The sequence below is a fragment of the Peromyscus californicus genome, unplaced genomic scaffold, assembly GCF_007827085.1.
Source record: "Peromyscus californicus insignis strain IS unplaced genomic scaffold, ASM782708v3 Scaffold_14__1_contigs__length_90479793_seg_1, whole genome shotgun sequence".
Taxonomy (NCBI): Eukaryota; Metazoa; Chordata; class Mammalia; order Rodentia; family Cricetidae; genus Peromyscus; species Peromyscus californicus.
Window position 1 is genome coordinate 684001 of NW_026294435.1, and position 25183 is coordinate 709183.

Genomic DNA, 25183 nt, shown 5'->3' on the forward strand with positions numbered 1-25183 from the left:
TGGTGGAGGCTCCATTCTATCATATATAATTAAGCAATTAGCTATTAGTGAATATCTCAACATCACACTCCCCTACCCTTGGGGAGGTCAGGTGGGCAGGCTTGAAATTCTTATTCATGGAAGTCCTGATTGTTTTCCTTTGCATGGAGTGCCTCATTAGTATTCTATTACTGTCCTACAAGAATACCCTAATTAGCATAAAGCCTATTATGGAAAGGGGCATATCATGAATGACAAAAGATCATTCTCCTACTCTGTTGCAGAGAAACTTTCAAGGGTTTTAAAAACACTTCACTCTAGAAATTATTAATCAAGTAAAAATTTGTAACATCACAACATCATATATTTTTATGGGAGCATGACACTATCACTTTCATTTCAGTCGAGTTAGGGAAATGGTAAAGATCTTATCTATTTCAGTCTTCAATGTGTAGCACGCCAATCTTTCCACTAGGTGTTGAATATTTTACGGAACTTTTTTTCCGTAAATTTTTAAAAATGTGACTTTGATTATGTATTGACCACTGCTTAGGCTGTACCCATGTTTGCTTTTAGAGACTTCAGTCTATTTCCATCATAGCTCATGTTTTGGTAGATAAATTGCTTCATTACTGTCAGCTCAAGTGTTTCTGTAGACTATTCATTTCCAATGGTTGACCCCATGTAGTAGGAAGGGATGATTGTTTTTACTTAAGTGCTTTACTTAAGTGGGTTTTTGTGTGACATGCTTTTATAAGGAGAATATTGACCATTAAATTGTATGATAAGAAAAAAAGAAGAGAGGAAGATATGACCGATAAATTAACAGTGAGATGGTGAGGGCTAGAGGAAATACTTTTTAGACTTATAAGAACAAAATCCAGGAGTTTTTCAAAAATTAGCATGTGTCCAAAGCAACTGAAGGGCTTGTCAAAATGGGTATTGCTAGCCCAAGCCCCAGAGATTTTGGTTGCTTTCTGAAAATTTACATTTATATCAAAGTATAGGTGATATTGATGTGCTAATTAGGGAATCTCACTTCAAAAATCCGCTGTGGCACTATGACCTAAATCCTACCTACTTCTAGGCCAATGGCACGAGGAGAATTAAGAGTATATAGATTTGAAGCAAGAATAACTATAAATAAGGAAGAAAAACTATTTAGTCATCTATTTTGAATGTCTTTCTTCAACTTTTATTTTTATAAAAAATTCCAACCATTATACTATAAAAATACAAACATCTTTATACTTTATTTATGTATAAAAAGAGATGTTTTTCAGAATATTTTTACATATACTAGTTCATTTGCTTCTCCTTGGAAGACATTTAAGTTCATGAACAGGTTATTATCATGATACAAATGAAACCTAAAGATAAATGATAAATTCTATGTCCACATGGCTGAGAAGTATCAGTCAGAACTACTGTCCATTTTCTCATAAATACTATATTGTTATTCCTACAATACTATCTTTAAAATAAGATGAACATTGGAACTCAGGAGCTACTTATGTAGAAGACTTAATGAGTACCAATATATAAATGTAATGACCCCTAATGTTTGGCATGTGATTTAAGTAAATCAACAGAAATCAGAAGTAAGCAGTTATGCACTCAATTGTTTTAGCTGTCAACTTTACACTACCTAGAATAATCTGAGAAGAGAGTCTTAGTGAATGAATATTTAGATAACTGTGGCCTATGGACATGTCTGTAGGGAGTTATCTTGAATATATATGGAGACTAAGTCATATAAATGTATATCGATCCATGTGCAATTGTTTATGTATTTTTGGTGTGTTCATTTCTCTTTTCGTTTTCTGCTAGAAGAAAGTTGTATCCCACAGATTAATTCTTGATACAATTGGCCATTCCAGCTTGTCTATCAATACCTGAAAGAGAAAAGGAAAATGGATATTAATTTATCTCTAATGTTAAAAAGAAAACTTTAATTACATACCCATTTTAATAATGTAAAAGGGGGTTAATAACTTTGAAATCTAATTTTGTTTCTCAGGAATAGCAACAGAAACCCTGACTTACTATTTCAGAAACCATTAAAGACAATAAGGGGTAATGTAGGTCATATATATATATATATATATATATATATATATATATATATATATCAAAGAACAAAGTTAAGGAATAGAGAAGTAGGTATAGGATCAAGCTCTGATGCTAGGTAAGAGTAGGGTGATGAAAGGTGGGAAGTTGAAGAGATTAAGATGAGCCAATGGGCAAATACTTCACTCACCCTGGGTAAAGACCATTATATAACCATGAGGAGGCACTCAAACCAGTACACAGGCCATATGTAGGCAAGCACATAGAAATATGGGAAGATACATGCAGGCAAGATGGGAAAGGCAATGGTTCAGTCTGCAGCCTCTAAACTCAAGTCCCATATTTACATAGAACCAACACAAAAGTTACTTTCTGCCAAAAATAATTATGTAACATATTATATCACCGTTACATTGGGAGCTCTCAGAGATCCAGTGTCAGGCAATTTATGCTAATTCACAGCCCATAAGGTGTCTAATGTCAGCCATGTTTTAATGGACTCATGCTGTACATCTGTAGTAGTTCCATATTATCTAAACACGAACTGGTTCTTGTGTCCTTCTATTTCCAACATCCTATGACTTTTAGATAACTGGTGTTTTATTAAAGTAGGACCTACTAAGATGCTATTTAGACTCATAATCCATAATTACTGTGTAGAGAATAACCGTATCTCCTCTATGGATTCTCACTCAGTAAGTTTTTCAGGCTCTCTAGCCCTGCAGGCTCTCAGACCCTCCATGCTATGTAGGTTTCCTTTGTTCTCAGGCCCTAAGGTTCCCAAGTCTCTCAATTTTGTACACACATGGACTGGAGGGCTTACTTAATGACTACTAGTCATTGAGTCTTTGATGCAGCCAGTGGCTGTGCTAGCTAACCTCTGTTTTTCTTTAACTATCATCAGATGGTCACGTTGTTACTTTATATGTGGTTCATGGAGCCTAATAGAACTCTCAGTATTTGAGGCATCTTTCTTCTCGGGGAGCATATTTTGTATTACTATATGTGTTTGCTTATCTTATGCCCTTCTAGAACTCTTTGGTTAGGGAATAACTACTTAGTGCCACCTCTTTAGAACAGAAAACTGAGACCCTGGTACTCTTGAGGACTTCATCATCTACCCCCATGATTTTATAGCAGACACCTGGGCAGCTATTAGACTCAGAACAACAAATTCAAATCTTTGAGAGAATCAGAGATTTGTATTTGTATATTGTCATTAACATAATGATACAAAGTGATGACCTTGGGCTATTGCCTAGAATCAAGTTATGTGTCATCAAACTGTGACAAATTGTGGGGCTTCACAGATTTCTTTTGGATAGTATGATATGATAGATGTCCAACATAAACTTTTCCAGGTGAATAAAAAGAGTTCTTGATCCACTATACCATGATATTGACTCCAAATCAGATTTGTTTATCTGAAGGATATTTGTTTATCCATGAAGGATAGCAAAGCAGCATGCATAGGTGGAGTCACCATATTTACTTCTCATTGCTCACAATCGTTCCAAGTTTTTTCTGGTTTCCACACTGACCATGTAGATGTGTTGTAGTATTATGTGTTACTCATATTAAATTAGCATGTTCCCTGGGAAACACATGGATCACTGTTCCTATGTTTGGCAAAGCTTGCAGAGATAGTGATGAGGAAGGTCCCTGTCCATTGGTTTCACAGTCCACATTTGCAGTTTGAGTTCTCTGATAGTTGCTTGAAATGTTGCCAACACTCACAGAATGTCCACAGTTAGGACATATTCCACTACAAGGAAGCATACACTGAGTATGACTGGGGGAGGGTGACAAAGAGGGCAGATATCCAAAGAGACATTTATGAATTTGGCATTGATTGACCTAGAGCCATTTATGTATGATGCAAGAAAAGCTTTTAAGGTTTCTGTGGACTAAAATATAATCAGTTCTATCAACCACAAATGCTGAACACCCTTTGTACATTAGTGGAGAACCAATTAATAATGGGCATAATGTTTAATGTCTTCTATAAGTCCCCACTTGATGAGGCCCAAAGTACTTGTCTTTGTCTGGAGAGGTTTCACATCCAGGACCCTTTTCATGATCCAGGGCAGAGCCAGCATCCACAGTGTGCCTAACTACAGGGTATGGGTATTCTCTGCAGACCTATTCACTGAGGTCCATTGTTTCTAGCACAGGAAATGCTCTACTTGCTACCTGCACTGCTAAAGGTAATGTTACAACATTTTGGGAGTCTGACATATATTTCACTCTTGAACTACCTCTAATAAGTCCCTCTATGAGGTTCCTTTATTTGTAGTCTTTGTCAACTTACCACATACTGTATGTACTACAACCATCATAGAGGTCATTAGCAGGTGTTCTTTACAGTTCTATGGTTGTGTCTTGCAGGCACCGCCTTTAAGTGGGGTGGTTTTGATGGAGCCCAATCTCTCTGTATACTGTGATGCCATCAAAATGCTATCTTCCGCCTCTTAGAGGTGTAGGGTTCAGCTGCTCCAAACTCTAAATATACTCCTTTTTTAAAAATATAAAAACATTCTTATTCAGATAATGCTGTAAATCACATATTCAAGTTTTCAAATTTTGTTTCAATTTGAAAATTTTACACCTTGACTTCTAACCTCAAAATGTCCTCAAGACCAGTTTTCTCTGCAGTTAAAAGAGCCAGTTAATTTTCCAAGCAGCCACTTTGCTCCTCTCTCAGAAGAATGTCCAACAGAATCTGAAGAGATACTCCCAGTGAGGTAGGGCAGTTGAATCCTTCTGACTATGCCAGACATGAGATCTAAGTTCCATTACTAGGAAAGGAGGAAACTCCCTAGAGGTTAGAAATTGAAGAGATCATGAGGAGCTGACAGAAAATAAGAAATACTCTGTTTACTCTGGGTGAAGGCCACTAGACAGGCAGACACCAGCAGATATCCAAGCACACATATAGAAGAGCACATAGGCTACAAGGAGGGAGAGACATAGACCTACAAGTAGATAAACATAGGCAGCATGGGAAGGAGCGAGGCCTAGGTTCCAGCCTATGACCTTGAAGCCATATTTATACAGAACCCACATAAAGCAACATTCTGCTAAGAATAGTTACATAAAAGATTATATCACTGCTTACTTTGGGGTCTCTGAGACATACAGTATTTGTTATTTGTGCAGACTCTAAACCCTTACTTAACTGTTAAATTAAGTATTTTAATTCCTGTAGCTGTTCCCAGACATTCTATGATCTATAAACTTAGAATCCTTGTTTCTGTCTGTGGTTTCTTTGTTAGTGCTCTATGGAGCTCATGTGCAGATATTTTTATACTTCCATATAAATAATTTTGACATAAAAGCCTACATGAGGTTTTGAAATTCTTCCAGTACTTCCCCCTATACATTTCAGCACTTCAATTTTGTATACAGTCAAGATAATTACAGCTGTCATTGTTAGTACCACTGTAATGAGAAAAATAATTTTCTGGGGTGCTTTTTTAATAATACAGATGACTCTCAACCTGTAATCCTAGATTTCTAATCCATAGGTCTGAGATAAATACCAGCCATTTGCATTTCTAACAAGAATCCTGGTGATTGTGATGGAAGTGGTGGCCCACAGGTTCAGCTCCCTGACAATTAAGTTCTGAGTTAATGATTCTTCATGGAAAGGATTCTGGGAGACACTCTCTACATGGATTCCTGAGGTGAGGGGAAAGGTTGGAAGAGAGAAAAGGTACACTATGGTACCTCAGTCTTCTATGATGAATTGGAGAGCTATAATGCTTATTAGAAATGCTGGAATTGGTGTAAGAACATGGAATGCTCCAGGGAAGGAAGCTGAGTGAGAAAAAGTCAGATTTTTACCTTGGAAATGACTGGACAGAGCTCTATATTATTTTTTGTTGTGCTGTGGTGCTTTTAGCCAGTGTACAAGTGAGGGTAGTGATTAGATTACTGTAGTTGGAGTAAAGTTCATTTCACTACTAAGCTAATTTAAGAGATCCATATGTGTCAAACATGTAACATTCAATGTGGATTTGTCCACATCTTTTTAATCACACTTACATTCCTGGGGAAATAGATACCATATGTCATGTAGGTCTAGCCCAGGTGCAGAACAAATCACTGAGGATGTAGTAACTTGGCTTTGTAACAAGAGGGTGAGGTAATAATGATTCTTACAAAAAGATGAAATTTTTGTTTTTAAATAAATTTACAGATTTGCGGGGAATTCAAACACATTTAGTTGAGACCATGTGAGGTGAAGCTGGTGTGTCTTCCAGGGGAAATAGCTGGGTAGTGAATTGTTCTTTTTGAGTCAAAGACTATCTACTGATAGCAGAAATCATTGAAAGACTCTGGACGCTGTGAAGCTTGGGAATATCTAAGAAGCACTTAAGTTTTTAGATCTTATAATATTTCATCCTAAGTAGAGCTTTTCTCATCAATAAGGAAGTAAACTATTGGAACATCTGGCTTATTTGCAACAAAGTAATTAATATTATGGTTATTGGAGTTTATAATATTATGATATCATTGTTACAAATATATTGGGAGAGTTCTTCAAATTATGTTCTGTTGTTCATCCCTTCATTAATTATGATGAAAAGGAAGAATGCTTAGATGAAGACATTTATACATACTCCATAGAGTGATGAGCCTTTGGAGTCATTTAATTCTATCTGAGGATCAAAACTCATTGTACTTTTCAGATTCTTGGTTAAAGGCTTTTGAAAAGTCATCTGGGTCTATCAGACATTGCTATACAATTTTGGCAAAATTTTAATATTATAATTTGACTAAAGAGAAAGTATATTAAAGAGTTTATTCAGTATGAAGAATGCATGTTTCAATTAAAATATAGTTAAAGCTACTCATGTTTATTGTTACACTGAAGAATGGATTTATTTATAAAAGGTCACTGTTTGAGGGCTGGGGAGGTAGCTGAGTAGCTAAGTGGCTGAGGTGCTTACTGCTGTTGCAGGGATCTTGAGTTCCTAGCACGCATGTCAAGCATTTAAAAACACATGAATCTCTAGCCCAAGGGGATTGGATTCAACACCCTGTTCAGGACTCTTTGAGAAACTACATTATGTGTACACACCTACACGTGATATACATGTGGATATATATATGAGTTTTCTTGGCATTCATTGTATGTGTGTTCACACACGTGTGAACATGCACATGCATGTGTGTTCATGCTATAGCATACTTGCGGAGGTCAGGATAACAAAGTGTAGGAATTTGTACTCTACTTTCTGTGATGTGGGTATCTGGGATTAACTCAGATAATAAGCTATATTATCCTTTTGGAAGATATATTTTACTTTTAACTATGTGTATGTGTATGTGTGAGGTCTGTGCACATCCATTATTTTAGGTGCCTACATAAGAAAGAGTATGTGAGAACACCTGGAGCTGAAGTTACAAGCAATAAGGACCCAGCTGATATGAATGCCAGGAACTTAACTCTAGTCTTCTCAATGTTCCGAATGCATTTTGAGACTCAGGGTCAATCTTCTGTCCAAACTATATTTTGAAAATGTGTTTTTACTCACCAGTGGTCTTTCAACATGTATGAAGATACTGTAGTTTTTGTATTGAAAGAGCCATTAAAAATTATCTGCTGTTCTCACTTGTAAGTAGTTTGTAAATGGTCCCACTAGAGAAGAGGAGCATGAAAGCAAATAAATTATCACCTTCATATAGATTGTCTTCTCTGTGCCAGTAATAATAGAAACACTTGTCCAGTGAAACTCAAGATATAATAAAGTTAGCAGACTTCTACTTACAAAGTACAGCAAACTTATAGGACCATATCTGGATCTATTAAACAAGGGATTAAATATCTTTTCCCTGACAATAATAAAGGGTTTAGATGCTTTAAGAAATGAAAAAGTGAAAGCATGAACATAAAACTATAAAATTAAATTTACATTGTGAAAATGAAGTTATAAACAGGAAGTCCAATATCTGTCATATCAACTCTATTATATATGTATTCAAATATATATATAATACATATTTAAATCATCATATCATTTGGTTGAGTGTATTACCTCTAGGTGGTTTTATTTATATTTTTAAAAGCTAGAAAATTATTTGGAATTGAAATTGAAAAATCCAATGTAACTGGCAATTTATAAGAGTATCAGAAAACTTATACACACACACACACACACACACACACACACACACACACACACACACACACTTTGATAGTCTTAATCCCTCCACAGCTGGCCTCTGGTTGAGGAGCTTATTTTACTTTACAGATATCCCAGCTTGCGCCTCGTTACAGAGAATGGGGGACAAAGGCAAACTGCTGTGTTATAATCAAAGCTATCAACAAATGAACATCAGATGATCCAGGAAAGTTATTCACAAACCCTCTGACATGACATGTAGATTCCAGGTGTACGTTTCAAAAAGTCAAAAATATAAAAGAAGAAAAAGTAAAATGAAGCCTAAAAATTGTTGAATTAAAAAAGAAGAGAAAACACATCTAAATTTGTCCAGAAAGTCCATCTTAAATGTTATCACATATGCTATCAAATAATGTCTAAAAAAAAGAGAGAAAAGAAACTAGCAAAGGAGTACAGCCTGTACAAAAGTCCTCACAGCAAACAATTTCTTCCTTTTGGTACCAGTGTTAATATCTTAAAAATAAGCTGCAGAATCCTTAAATGTACTTTTTCCAGGTCTACCTGGAGAATGCTTTAATTTTCAATGGAGTAAGGAAATCACCCTATGATTGGCACTTTACCTTTTCCAATTAAAAAGGGCTTAATGCCATGGCTGATTTGTTATAGATATGCATTGTACAGACAATACAGCTTAATATACAGTTGTTAATAAAATAGCAATTGTAATCTGGCTGTTTGATGATGGTGGTGTTTAACAATATCTAATCAATCTGTACATATAGAGACTACATATGATATTCAAATGTAAAGACAATTACATCACATATAGTATATGATCCCATCTCTCTCTCTCTCTCTCTCTCTCTCTCTCTCTCTCTCTCTCTCTCTCTCACTTGCTTTTGTGTGTGTGTATAACTATCTCAAATAATTTTATTATAACCTCATCTATAAACAAGTTTATTTTCCTTCATTTTGCTACCATTCTTTCTTAGTGAATAAGCACAAGTCTCAAGAGATTGTTTCTTAGACAACATCTTCATCTGAGACTCCAAGGATCTAACTGTAATTTATTTTTAACATATAATTACCTAGTAACTTATTTTTCTTTCCAAGGCTATAATTTTTTTTTAGTTTAACAAGCCTGTTTTATTTTACATTCTATATCAATAGCTAATGCTAGGAATGCAAGACAAGAAAAAACACATTCTAATTGACATGGAATAAAGAAATGGGGAATGGGAAAAGAAGAAAAGGAAGCAGTATGGATTTTAAAGTCATTTCTCTCTAACATTTAATTCCCAAAACATATAAATCTTTACTGGTTCCTTTCTAATATAAACTAAAATCTATACGAAGAATAATTTCAGAATTTTGTTCATTCTCCTATAACATAGGGAAAAAAGAAAGAGAACAGAGAATTAAGGTAAAAAACGAATCTATGGGTATCAAACCTAGGCAATGCTATGGCTCTGTGTGGGGGTCACATGGATATGATACAATGCACAGAATTTTGGAGCAGTAGGCCTCACTACTGACATCATTATTATCAGCTAGCAGCCTTGGCTACAGTTCCGTTAGAGGACTTTCTGTCATCCCAAAGAAATAATTTTGTGCTTAAAATAAAATAGACAAACTAGGGAAAGGCTGTTACTCTTCCAGGGCTTGTGATAATGTACAGTGGTTAATAGTTCACAGTGGCTATCATCTGTATTATACAAGGGAACATAAGAGAAAAATATGCAATGGATAACTGTATCAAACACATGAAAGGTGACTAGTGTATATAGAAGGATCACTGTATGAGAAACAGAACCATTCAGTACTTTCAGCTTCCTCCAAATTAAAAACTGATGTGATAAATGCTTTTCTGGAGAAAACTTCTCTAGCTACATGCTCAGAATTAGCTCTAACCAGAGCAAACAGAAATAGTAAACTTATGGGAGTCTACCTGAGCATCCCAGGGTCACTGGCAAATGATTAGGGTGAGTAAATAGTAGATAAATGGTAAGCATGCATATTTTTGTTGACAAACAAGTGAACAAAGATGGGATGCAAATCAATACAATGACTAACAAATGGCTAATTTGCTGTCCTAATGGTATTTTTAGAAGCAAAATATTAGGGGGCTTTACAGAGTTGGGTAGAAGCCCGATGCAAGGGAAACTTCCAAGTCTACAAGGATGGCCTGAGCTAAGACTCCTGGCCGCAATGAATCTATAGCCTGAACTGGCCATCCCCTGTGATTGGACTGGTTTCTACCCTGGTTGTCATCAGTGAGCCTTCATCCAGTTACTGATAGAGGCAGATTCAAAGACCAATGGCCAAACTTTGAGCCACACTTAAGGATTCCTGTTGAAAAAGGAAGGATTGTAGGAAACAGGATGGCCAGGAACATCACAGGAAAACGGACAGACACCACTAGCCTGACTCATGGGAACTCACAGAGTGTGAATGAATAGCCAGGGAGCCTGCATGAGACCAACCTAGGCTCTCTGCTCATATGTGACACATGTGTAGTTTGATCTATATGTGGGACTCCGAGAATGGAAGCAGGGATGTCCCTGGTTCTTTATTGGCTCCTGGGAACATATTCCTCATGCTGGATTGCTTTGCTCAGCCTGAATACAGGTGGAGATGCTTGGTCTAATGGCAGCTTGATAAGCCATGCTTCGCTGAAGCCCATGGAAGGCTTGCTCCTTTCTGAGCGATTACCAAGGATGGATGACTTGAGGTGGGGTGGGGGGGAGGGGGGAAGGAATGGTAGGAGAGGAGGGAGGAGAGGCTTCAGTTAGGATGTAAAATAAGTATTAATTTTAAAAAAGGGTGTTATTTCTGAAAGAAAAGTGAGAGCCATTTTGCCTGTGAAAAACTTGATACAAGATTACATTAGGTTTTTTGAAGTTAATTTTTGTTTTTAAATAATTAAGACACATATTTACAGTTCCTCTAACTAGAAAAATTAACCTTTGTAATGATTTCCTTGAGGTTGAATGAAGTAGACATGGAACAAAAAGTTGAATTTACCCTCTTGAGTAGAGAGATTCTTAACCTCATTCATAAAAATTACAATTTTAACTTTTGTGTGATGGTGAAAATTAAAAATAAAATACATAATTATAATATATCTATTTTAACTATAAAAAATATGAATCTTGTGAAGTTTCTTCTCCAGTTTTACTGTTTCTTCTCTTTTTTTTCAAAGTATGTCTTCTAATTCAATTGATTGAAGATGAAGTTTCAATCCAGGGTCCATGTAAAACTTGCAGTTGGTAAGTGGAGGGAATTGGCACTCTCTTTATTTTTTATTTTATCTATTGTATATGTTTTTAAATAAATACATAGGCTTTGAGTTATCTGCATGTACAAACTCTCTTTTATATTGAAACCAGGTGGTTCTGTGATAGTTGGGACTGTCTCCATCCTTTGGTAAAGATTTCTACCATAGAAGAGAACAATGTTGATCATTTGGGGATTTCATTTCGATAATAAAATTACTTGGCTGAGTATTTTGATATTTTTCTTGGTAAAAGAATTTGCTATTTATGCTCATTTGAAATGAAAAAGATACTTCTGGCAGAAGCCTTCTCTTCCCCTACAGGCCAGGCCAGCATTCTGAACTTCAGGTAATACTAACCGCTATCCTACCTTGCCCTGCACTTACCCAGCATTATTCCAACTGACCCTCCTCTCCTCATCACCATATTCTAGCCCACACCTCTGGTGGAAGCTTTACAACCCATCAGAGGCCAGGTCAGTTTTCTGAAAACAAGGTAAGCCACTACCCGCCAAACCCCCACCTGTCCCATCCACCAAAACCCCAAGTACCCCTTCTCTGCTTGCCAGTTGATGCTACCCCACACTTCTGGCTGAAGCTTCTCACTCCTCAGAGGCTAGGCCAGCATCCTGAACCAGGCCAGCAGTTAAGACTGCCTCCCCACCCTACCCATGCCCACCCAACAGAATTCCAACTGCCCCTCCTCTCTTTGTCACCAAAATCCAAGCTCACACCTCTGGCGGAAGCCTCCTTTTCCACTTGGGGCCAGGCCAGAATCCTGATCTCCAGAAGCCAGACCAGCATCCTGAATCCCAGGGGCCAGGCCAACTACCTGAAAATCAGGCAGAAGCCTCCTACGCCACTAGAAGCTAGGACAGCATCTGAACCCCAGATCAGAGGCTATACACACTCATAGTCAGAATTTCAGCCCCAAACTTCAGTAGCAACCTGCTGCTAGCCTAGAAGCCATCCAGACCATCAGAAATCCAGTCACCAATGTGGACAGAGATCCTATACTCAGCCACAGGCCACAGGATCCAGAAGACCAGAGAGGAAAAAGAAAGTAAGGAAGAAAACACCCATCCAACAAAGTCAAATCCAGAAATTGGCAGCTAGGCCTATAATCACTTCAAATCCAGATACCTAAACCTAAGTATAAGAACACAAATAACAACAGCCAGGGCAACATGTCACCACCTAAGCCCAACCATCCCACTATGGCAAGCCCTGAATATTCCAACACAGCTCAAGCACAAGAAAATGATCTTAAAACCAACTTTTATGATGATAATAGAGGTCCTCAAAGAAATTGAAGAAAAGACAATCAAAATATTAGGGGAAATCAAAAATCCTCTTAAAGAATGTGAAGAAAGCCAAGAAAGAACAATCAGGTGAAGGAAACAATTCATGACTTGAAAATCTAAATAAAAGTAATAAAACACAAACTGAGGAAATTCAGGAAATGGAAAATCTAGTTATACAAATAGGAACTACAGATGCAAGCATCACCAACAGAATTCAAGAGATAGAAGAGAGAATATCAGGCACTGAAAACACAATATATGACATAGATTCATTCATCAAAGAAAATGTTGGATCTAAAAAGTCCTAATAAAAAACATCCAGGAAATCTGGGACACCATGAAAAGCCTAAACTTAAGAATTATAGGAATAGAAGAAGGAGAAAAATCCCAACTCAAAAACCCAGAAATATATTGATCAAAATCATAGAAGAAAATTTCTCTAACTTAAGGAAAGACATGCCTATAAAGGTACAAGAAGCTTACAGAGCACAAAGTAGATTGGATCAGAAAAGAAAGTCCCTGTGTCACATAATAATCAAAACACTAAGCATATGGAGCTAAGAAAGAATATTAAATGCTGCAAAGGATAAAGGCCAACATATAAGAGGAAAAGTGACATATAAAGGCAGACCTATAAGAATAAAACCAACTTCTCAATGGAGACTCTAAAAGCCAGAAGGGCCTGGCAGACACTAAGAGACAATGGATGCCATCCCAGATTAATATACCCAGGAAAATTTTCAATCACCATAGATAAAAAAACAAGATATTTCATGACAAAGTCAAATTTAAATAGTATCTATTTATAAATCCAGAGCTACGGGAGGTACTAAAAGGAAAACTCCTACTCAAGGAAGTTAATTGTAACCATATAAACACAGATTATCTCACAGCAGCCAAATCCAAAGGGAAAAACACATGTGTGCATGTGTGCATGTGCACACACATGCACACATACACACACACACACACACACACACACACACACACACACACACACAATCACCACCATCACCACCACCACCAAAACGCACCAACAATAATTGTTGGTCATTAATATCTCCCAATATCAATAGGATCAATTCACAAATAACAAGACACAGCTGAACAGAATGGATATGCAAAAAGGGTACATCCTTTTGCTTCATACAAGAAATACCTCAACATCAAAGATAAATATTACCCCAGAGTAAAGTGTTGGAAAAAGATTTCCCAATCAAATGAACTTCCTGAGCAATCTGGTGTAGCTATCCTAATGTCTAACAGAATAGATTTCAATCCAAAATTCATCAAAAGAGATGAAGAAGGACATTTCATACTTATTAAAGAAAAAAATCCACCAGGATGATGGGCTCAATTATAAACATCTATGTCCCAAATGCAAGAGTACCACATTTGCAAAACAAACATTACTAAAGTTTAAATTACATAGTGAACCCCATACAATAATAACCGGAAATTTCATCACCCAACTCTCACCAACTGACAGAGTTCAGACGGAAATTAAAAAGAGAAATAACAGAACTAACAGACATTATAAATCAAATGGACCTAACAGATATCTACAGAACATTTCACCCAAACACAATAGAATATACCTTCTTCTTGGCACCTCATGGAACCTTCTCAAAAACTGTCTAAGCAGATTCAAGAAAATTGAAATAACTCCCTGTACTCTATTAGATCACCATGGATTAAAGCTGGATATCAATAACAACAGAAACAATATTTGGGTAACAGAAATAAGAAGAAACAGAAACAAGCCTACAAACTCATGGAAACTGAACATCTCTACTAAATTACCACTGGGTCAAGGAAGAAATAAAGAAAGATATTAAGGTCTTCCTAGAATTCAATGAAAATGAATGCACAACACACCCAAACTTACAGGACACAATGAAATTCGTGCTAAGAGGAAAGTTCATAGCAGTTAGTGACTGCATAAAAAATTGGAGAATTCTCATACCAGTGACTTAACAGGACACCAGAAATCTCTAGAAAAAACAAAGAGGCAAATACACCCAAGAGGAGTACACAGATGGAAATAATCAAAATGAGGGCTGAAATCAATAAAACATGAACAAAGAGACCAATACAAAGAATCAATGAAACAAAGAGCTTATTCTTTGAGAGAATCATCAATATAAACAAAACATTATCCAAACTAACTAAAGGCAGAAAGAGAATATCCAAATTAATAAAATCAGAAATGAAGATGGGGACATAAAAACAGACACCAAGGAAATCCAAAGAATCACTAGGTCATATTTTAAAAACCTGTTCTCCACAAAATTGGGAGATCTAAAAGAAATGGACAATTTTCTTGATAGTTACCACTTACCCAAGTTAAGTCAAGATCAGGTAAATAATTAAATAGATCTATAACCACCAAGGAAATAGAAGTAGTCATTAACATTAAAAAAGCACAGGACTATATGGTTTCAGAATTCTACTAGACATTCAAAGATGGACCTATTACCAATACTCCTTAAATTATTCCACAAAATAGAAACAGAAGGAGCATTGACCAATTAATTTTTGAGTCAATAGTCTCCCTGATACCCAAAACACACTAAGACTCAACAAAGAAAGAAAATTACAGGCCAATATACCTCATGAATATTGATGCAAAAATTATCAATAAAATACTCAGAAACCAAATCCAAGAAAACATCAAAAAGATCATCAACCATGATCAAGTAGGCTTCATTCCAGAGATGCATTGGTGGTTCAAAATACAAAAAAAATGTAAATGTAATCCACTATATAAACAAACTGAAAGGGAACAGAAAAGCACATGATCATCTCATTTAGGCACAAAAAGCCTTTGACAAAATCTAATACCCCTTTATGATAAAAGTCTTGGAGAGATCAGGGATACAAAGGACATACCTGAACAATAAAGTCAATGTACACCAAGCAGGTAGCCAACATCAAATTAAATGGAGAGTAAATATAAGCAATTCCACTAAAATCAGAAACAAGATAAGGTTGTCCATTCTCTCTATATCTACTCAATATAGTACTTGAAGTTTCTAGCTAGAGCAAAAAGACTTCTAATGGAGATCAAAAGGATTCAAATTGGAAAGGAAGAAGTCAACATGTCAATATTTGCAGATAATGATAGTGCACATAAGCAGCTCCAAAACATTTACCAGGGAACTCCTTAAGCTGATAAACACATTTAGTGAAATGGCTGGATTCACGATTAACTGTAGAGGCTCACAGAGGTTTCCTAGTGAGATGTGAGCTTGCTTTTCCTAGCAGGGCTGCATTAGGGGATGGCTTGACCACATGCATGGTTACCAGGTGATTGGAAGGGTCTGCACTAGACTGTGCTGGGGGGAGGTCTTTTGCTCCTCCTCTTGACATTCCTATAAAAACCCCTTTGAAGAGAAAGAAGAGGCTGGTGGATATTTATCCAGGCCATTCCAAGGCTATCCTGTGTTTCTGTTTCTCCCCCCTCTATCCTTTTACCTAAATATTTCACCCTCCTCCCTCCTCAAGAGTACCCTGGGGAAAATGTGGGAGTGGGCCTCCCACAGAGAAATGAGTAGGCCTCCCATAATTAACTAAAAATAAAAAAAAAAAAAAACTAGTCATGGTAGAGACCCTTGCAACAGGCAGGCAGGCAGGCAGGCAGGCAGGTGGTCATGACTCTGGAAAAGTTGCTGAAAGCTTAATCTGATCCACAAGCAGGAAGCAAAGAGAAATAACTGGGAATGGCAGGAACTTTTGAAACCTCAAACTCTATCACCAATTGACAACCCCCTCCAATAAAGCTATACTCCTGATTCTTCCCAAACAGTTCCACCAACTGAGGAACAAGAATCCACAATGTATATAATATACACATATTTATGTAAGAATAATTAAAGTATACTGAGGGTTTGGAGGAAGAAAGACAGAAGGGGATGATGTAATTATACTATAATCTCAAAAAATATAAGAGGTAGAAACTAAAGAGATGGAGAGAAATGAGGACCAGAGTATACAATGACCTCTAACCTCTACTTGAGCACATCTACCTAGACACATACGTTCATAGACATACATAAATGTGTATTTCTCTATGCCTCCAAGCCTTATTTCTGTAAATATATCAAGAAATAGACATAAATTGTAATTTTTTGTATGGTAATATTTTTCTATTTTCTAACATAATGTACTGCAAATGTACTTTACTGCCATTTTTCTCTTAATATTGATGTACTTGTCTAACAGTAATATCAGCAGAATAATGCAGCATTTGTAATGACTAACATTCCACTGTATGCTAGGCTACATTTATTGAGCAAATGAAGCAATTTATCTCTTTTGTATTGTTTAATCGTTTACCTCTATACAACACTACTGTTCTGACAAATGTTAGATTCTATGAAAATTCTTACTAGGATTGAGAATAAAAGTAAAATGATGAGTATGTTTTATTTAAATACATACTGATTTAATTTCTACACTAAAATGTTGAAAGACAACTAATTTTCAATTTGTGTCTATGTCTTGTACCACTAGTTTTAAAGAGGGAGGTCTATTTCTACTTCTGAGTAGTGCTTATCTAACTGTAGAGAAGATTCCTTATATTCTTCCCAGTTCTCTCTCCCTGCCTCCTTCTCTCTCTCTCTCTCTCTCTCTCTCTCTCTCTCTCTCTCTCTCTCTCTCATTTTTCTCTCTTTCTCCCTCCATCTTTCAATCTCTCTCTCTCTCTCTCTCTCTCTCTCTCTCATTTTTCTCTCTTTCTCCCTCCATCTTTCAATCTCTCTCTCTCTCTCTCTCCCTCCCCAGCTCCTCCCCCTTACACTTTCTCAATTTGAATTCCCATTAGGAAAAATTAAATAAGCATATTTTGTACTCATTTTGGTGACAGTTCTCTTTTTTGTTGGTTTGTTTGAGACAAATTCTTGGTATCTATCCCAGGCTAGCCTTGAATGTGGAAGGCTCTTTTTTTGCCTCATGAACCACTGTGATTATGTGTATTCCACCACTCTCAGTGTGATCTTCTTTATTTTAGAGGCATTAATACTTTGTTTTATACTAATTATAAACATATTAAACTTTGTTTGCTTTTAGAGTTGTCTGGTGGTTTGTTGCATTGATTTTTTCATCTTTAATTATTTTATTAAATCATTTTCAGGAAGTCAACTCTGTGTATAGATTTCTGATAGTTCAATACTTGCTGATATATTCTATAAAAGAACATAAACTTCTCACTATCATGTTCTAAGAGTAAAGAAGAGGTCAGAGTACCAAGGCAAACCTTCATTTAGGGCAGGAAGTATAACCAAGTTATGACAGTTTCATACTTGTTGACTGAGTATTTATTGTTTACTTCTATGCTTCAGGAACTTAGCAGATATTTTAGCCAAAGATCTGTAACTATATTTTCTTGAGTTTTAAAATATATTTTGTCAATCACAAGGATTTTTATTATGCACTACAGTTGGGTGCTTTTATTTATTCACTTATGCTTCCAGTGAATTTTGATGAATGTGAAAGAAACCTTTAAATTTAGTGTAATCACAATGACCAACAATCTCTTTTATATTGTTCTTAAAATTCTCATACCATGGGAGTTTTACCATATATTAGCCTAAACCTGTTACAGCTCTGCCTTTTATATGTCTGTTTATAACCTAGTTCAAGAACAACTGTGAGAAAGATTTAATGTGCAGACATAATTTTCTGCTTTCTTTCTATGGTAAATAATTGTCCAGGCGCCACTGATTGAGTAACGTTTTCTTTCATCTTACTTACATATTGTTTTCACTTGTGGGTCCATTTCTTAGCTTTCTGTTTTTTATATTTTCTTTGGTATTTCTGTCTGCCACTAACATTTGCAAAACTGTGCAAATGGAAATTCATGTTTTTTAGTTAAGTAAATTCCTTCATGCAAAGTCAGTCACAGGTCTTTGGGTTTCAGCTTTTGTCTTGTTATAAATTTCCAGTGTTCTGCCTACTTATTTCATTTCTGCCAAAGAGTTTAAATGGAGCTACCATCTAATAAGAGGACAATATTCCCTAGACACCACATATTAGCAAATAAAAATCCCAGTGTCAGGAATGAGTTGTTGGCTAGTGGGGTTCCTCAGATCAACAAACATTATATGCTATTGGCATTGCTTCTGGTTTCAATATATGGCAGACAAATATATTCAGGAAAATGGATATGAATATATGTTCTGTTTGTTAACTCTATGGGGTAATAGTTGGAACTGGGAGATGGAAAGATGATTCAGCATTTAAAGAAAATTTACTACTTGTGCAAAGGACTCAGGTTTGGTTCTCAGCACATACATGGACATATATAACTCCTTTTCCTACAATTCCAGGGGATCTAATGTTCTCTCCTGGCTTTGTAGTTCTCTAAATGTGTATGGTGCACATATACTCATTCAGACACATAAAAATATTCATTTAAATAAGTAAGCAAATCTTTAAAAACTATTTGAAACAGTCACAAAAGGAAAAATTGTTCATGTTGAGAAATATTTGAACAATTACATAGCAAAATGTACACAACAGTGCTGATGATTAAATGTTAATATTTCCATTCTTACTGTTATTATTACTTATTCCAAGAGGAAGTATTTTGGAAGAAATAAATATTGAACACTTTCCAAGGAAATTCAATTTATTTGGTTTTTTTTGTTACTTGTTCTTTGTATGCAATGGTGATAAGGGGCATGATTTTGGGGGGAATTGAGGGGAAATAAGCATTTAATAAAAAATAGGGAACAAATAATGCAGACAAAGGGAGCAATACAAAACTGAGGATGACTACTATAGAGTATCTGAGAGTTAAAAACTTCATAAATCCATTGATACTGGTCATAAAAGAGTCAAAGGGCATTCTAAATAGTAGTAATTTGTGTCCTTTGATCTCAAATTCCAGAGTAAAGTATGTAAGAAATAGTAAGATTTAAAAAATAAATTGCTGAGATTTTCCCTAGAAAATGCATAAAAACAAAATAACAAAAGAGAATATCCTTGAGAAAGAAATGATATTCTATCTATAACATGGATAGTGACACTAGCATTAATCTATTGTGAAATTAGTGGTGCAATTAATCACCCAGCTTTTTGTCTGAAAGCTTTGGGTTCTAGAAACTATAATCCTTTTATGCCAGAATGTTTAGAAATGCCTGATAATTACTGAATGTATCTGAAAGCAGTACAATCAGAAGAATCAATAAAACATTCTAACAATAGCAAGATGTAAACATTTATAGCCAAAATCATAGCTGTCTTTTCCAGTTAAGAGATGGGGTCAAATAAAATTAAATATAATGAAAGGGGAACTATGTATAGATAGTTTCCACATATGGGAAGTGAAAACAGAAGGCAGGAAAGTAATGGTTGAGAAGTATAAACTGTACTGGTTATATGGGCTGTCAATGGAGCTTCAGTCAGAATTCACAGAAAGTTTGCTCCAGAGATTCCAGAAACTTCTTTGTTTATACAAGTCTTAACTACAGCCTTATGGGATGTTACAGTGCTCAAATGAGAAAAAATATCAACAAAAATGCAGCAATTTTAATGAGAGATAATGGAAATAAATTAAAATAAAACATTCAAAGCATGATAAAGGAAAATGACATATATATGTATTAGGTTGCCAAAGCCTAAATGTAGTATTAAAACATTTTACAGCTTTGAGCATCTTGTGAGACTTGATTGAATTATAAAATTAATGGCTTATAAGCCTATTATTGAGCTAAGTAAAACATTCATAAGCACATTTAGAGCTGTTATTTCCTGATCTCTTCTGAGGATATTCACTGGAAGAACAGCTGAATGCTATTTTAATCAACCAGAAATTAAAATGCTATATAATCATAGGTCCATTAAAAAATTCAGTGAGCTTTCCAAATGTACCATTATTGCCACATTTAATTTCCAACCCAGAAAATAGTAGCCAAACATGGGGCTCAGATATGCTTGCTCATGTTTCTAAATACTTAAAGACAAAATCAGATACATTTACATATTTCAAAGAGTTCTCCCATTTTGAGGAACTAAATTTCTTTAAAATTTAGCAGATTTCTGAGGGGAAAATTAAAATAGATTGTATTACTTTTGTATAAATTATATTTTTCTAATGTTTGATGAGGCATGGTTTTAGAAGTATATTGAGTATTATGTCAATTGTCAATGGCTAGTTTGGGGTTTGCAAATTTATCTACAGAGAATTCACCCTCAAAAAAGCAAATAAAATTTGTTAATACAACAAGTTTTGTTGTCATACCTTGCAAAAGAGTTAAAGTATAAAAGATAAAAGAAAATACATTACATTGTTCCTAAGTTTTAATATCTATCTCCAGTGGGGGGAAAACTGCATGTTTATTAATTTAATGTTAATATCAAATTGTAATTAAAGATTAAATAAAAATAATTAAATCACTATTACTTTTATTACTTGAGTCAAAAATAATGGAATGAATACACTAAATAGAGTATAGTCTTTTTCCTATAGTTACAAGGTAATAAAGAAAAGTTGTGTAAATTAAAAAAAAAAATCAAGCTTCTCCAGGGTCTATTGTTGTGGTATATTTGTACATTGTGTGAAAATATATTGCTGTGGCTGGTTTAGCAAAGAGCTGAATGGCCAATATCTAGGCAAGAGGTATAGGTGAGACTTCTGCATAGAGCAGAGGAGATGCTGCCAGCTACCACCATGAGAAGCAAGATGTAAAAGTACCGGTAAGCCAAGAGCCATGTGGCAAAATATAGATTTATATAAATTGGTTAATTTAAGATAGAAGAGCTACCTAGCAAGATGCCTGCCATAGCCACAGTTTAAAAATAATGCCAGGCAGTCGTGATGCATGCCTTTAATCTCAGCACTCAGGAGGCAGAGCCAGGTGGATCTCTGTGAGTTCAAGGCTAGCCTGGTCTACAGAGCAAGATCCAGGACAGGCACCAAAACTACACAGAGAAAATCTGTCTCAAAAAAAAATAACAAAATAAAAATAAAAATAATATAAGCCTCTGTTTGTTTACTTTTGTCTGAATGACTGCGGGACTGCAGGTCCACAAGAGCTGGGCAGGACTAGGAGAAAAACTTCAGGTACAAATGGCACCCATGAGTCTCCCTGACTTTCCTCATTTAGACCTTCTATTAAACCTGACAGACCAGGTCTCACTACCAGTGGCAGAGCATAGTTCGGCCAATCTGCCTGTACCAAAACCAACCACTAGAATCCTCCCTACCTGCCACCACCCAAATGTCCCTTCAGTGCTGCATCCAACCTCTCTAACTAGATGGACCTCCTACTTATTTTTCCTGGATCTAGCCCAATCTCCCCTACCCTCCACATTCATGCTTTCCCTAACCAGCCAGCTCTATCTCAGGTTCCAAATCACATGCCCCAACCTAGTTTGGCTACCCAATGTCTGTTCCACAACTTGCTTCTAATTATTTACCAACACCCACCCTATCAGCTACAATACACTGGTCCCTTATGCACCATACCCAATATCTCCACCAAGGTATATCTCCCACATCCTTCTCCAAGCTCTGTGAGTTTTCCTGACCTGTCCTATCCACAAATCTACCCAACCCTATATATCTAAATCAGGTTTTATATCCAATACCCCAGCCTAGTTTACCATCCCCTGCTCTTGTCATCACAGATCTCTAGACCTCAGAGAGGACGCTCTCTGACATCTTCCAAACAACAGCCCTGCCTATGCCACATTCAACATTTTCACCTAGCCATATCTAACTTCATGCTTCATGCTTGGACCAGGAGATACATCTTGTACAACAATGCAATCCCTTTGTCCACTTGACACAATTCCATCCAAGCCATTTCCACTCTCTAGGCCTAACATACATGCACATCCTTTCTTCTTTCCCAACCTGCTCTGTCCATATCAGACTCACAATTACTAAAATATTTGCAAACATAACACATACATATATCAAAAAAAGATAATATCCATCATGGTCAAATTGGCTTTATCCATGAAATGGAGGAATGGTTCAACATATACAAGTCAATAAATGTAATAAACCATAAAAATAGACTTAAAGATAAAAACAATTGGATAATTATCTCAGTAGATGCAGGAAAAACGCCTTTAGTAAAATCCAAAATGACTTCATGATAATAGACATAGGGTTAGTGGGAACATACCTCAAAGTAATAAAAGCTATATATGAGAGATATGCAATCAAATACCCTAAGTAGAAAAAGTTTTGCAATCTCACCGAAGTCAGGTTGAGACAGAAATATCTGTGCTGTGGCCATGTTAGAGGAGCAGCAGGTGGCAAATGAAGTTCAAGGCTGGCTCAAATTTCTTTAATCTCAATGCTGAAAGATGTAGTCACAGTTTTGGTGTGCATCATAAGCTGAAACAAAGCCTTATCATAACTTCAGGTTAAATAAGATGATTTGATAATAGCCTTAAGATGAAAAACTCCAGAAACCAATCAGAAGTTCATAAGGACAAATAGCTGAGGTCAAAAAATACAAAGTAGCTCAACAGTTACTGGCTGATGTATTTTCTTGCTAGGGTTGGTTGATGATCAAGGGTGATGATTAATTCCTTGTACCCATTCCTGCACTCAATCTCTTGATATAAAAAACTACTGATGAGTGGGTATGCACCCTAAGAATCTAAAGTACAGCTGACTGATTTTTTTTAATGTATAAAAGTTTAGGTTTGTGATTCCTTTAAGACTGTATGGGGTAGATATTAGAATGATCAGCTGATTTTTAGAAGTACATTGACCTTGAAGAATCCTTATGGAGAACAGTGATTGTTTTGCAGAAAGAGCTTCACAGCTGTCCCATAACTTTGGTCACTAGACACCTCAAGCATACTTGAGACTCTTGTAATATTATGTATTGCACACAACACATAATAAAGGACTAGAGTCATATAATTGTATGAAGCCCCACTTCAATATAACAAGTAAATTAAGATTAAGGACCTTGGTATGAGTACATACTTTGGGTAACAATCAATAAAAGCATCTTTGTACAGCTGTTTGGGGTCCAGTCCAGTCTAGTTCATTCCATCAGAAGAGGCTAGACCTTCCTGCTGTAACATAGACCTTAATATTTCATCTTGGAGTGTCTTTTTTTCTTCAACCAACAATAAAAAATACAGAAAGAACACAGAAGAATAGAGAATAAAGAAGAAAATAATCAAGAGAATGTGTGAGTGTCTTTTTCCCTAAACCTTTCAGATAGAAAAGTCTTAGTATGCACAGATACTGTGGATTTACCTTTGAGCCCTGTGCTGCTGGAGTCTGGCCTTCAAGGCAGCGACATATCCACTATCCCCATTCCTTTTCTATATAGTCCACAAAGTACTGGGTGAAGCCAAGACAAGAGAAAGAAATTCAAGGGATATAAGTAGGGAAAGAAGAATCAAACAATCCCTATGCAGATGACATGATACAATAATTAAAAATCACAAAAGTTCTACTAGAAAATTTCTAGAAATTATCAATAAATTCTGTAGCAGGTTTCTTCTTTTGGCCCACCAACCAGCTCCCAAATCATGGCAGGGAGACTATTATTTGTTTTGAATGTTGGGCCTTAGCTTAGGCTCATTTCTTGCTAGCTCTTATAACTTAACTAGTTTCTCTTCATCTACATTTTGCCTCAGGGCTTTTTACCTTTCTTTTTGTATGTCCCATTTTCACTGCTTCTCATGCTTGGCTTCTGGCCCTGGATGTGCCCTTCTCTTTCTCCCTTGTTCTCCTCCTCCTTCTTCTCTCTTCTCTAGATCTCTCTTCCTATTTATTATCTCTGCCTGCCAGCCCTGCCTATTCCTCTCCTGCCTAACTATTGGCCATTCAGTTTTTACTAAACCAATAAGATGCCTTAGGCAGTTAAGGTGAAACAAATGCAACACATCCTTACATAATTAAATGTAACACATTTTTACATCGTTAAAAAAGGCAGTAGAAATAAATGTAACATACCTTCAATATCCGACACAAACAAATGTAAAACATCTGTGCCTAATGGCAAGGTAAAGAATCCCCTTGCACAATGCAATAGCTTTACTATACCTAAACAGCAAGCACTGAGATAAAGAGATCACGGACACACTCTCATTCCTAATAGTCTCAATTAAAACAAACAAACAAAAGACTAGGGAAAGACCTAAAAAAAGAAATGAAAGATCATTATGATGAAAACTTTAAAATCCTGAATAAAGAGATAAAAAATAACTAGAAAATAGAATGACATCCTAAGTACATGAAATGGTATGATTATTGCTGTGAAAAAAAGATCACTTTACTAAAAGTTGCTACAAATTCAATTCAACTTCAATCAAAATCATCATGTCATTATTCATAGAAAAAGAAAAAAAATCAATCCTATAATAGACATGGAACCACAAAAGACCCAGGGTAGTCAAAACAACCATGTACAGAAAGAATAATTCTGGGGTGATTACCA

At 35.9% G+C, this 25183-nt stretch overlaps 1 long non-coding RNA gene across 1 annotated transcript; it reads right to left on the reverse strand.

The window, feature by feature from the left end:
* Positions 1 to 1147: 1147 nt before the first annotated feature.
* Positions 1148 to 23948, reverse strand: LOC128109281 (uncharacterized). The gene is made up of 5 exons (XR_008217777.1): positions 22972 to 23948; positions 7593 to 7696; positions 4671 to 4867; positions 4361 to 4563; positions 1148 to 1874 (listed from the first exon to the last, which is right to left on the reverse strand). It is a non-coding gene; the product is annotated as an uncharacterized LOC128109281 (long non-coding RNA).
* Positions 23949 to 25183: the final 1235 nt, after the last annotated feature.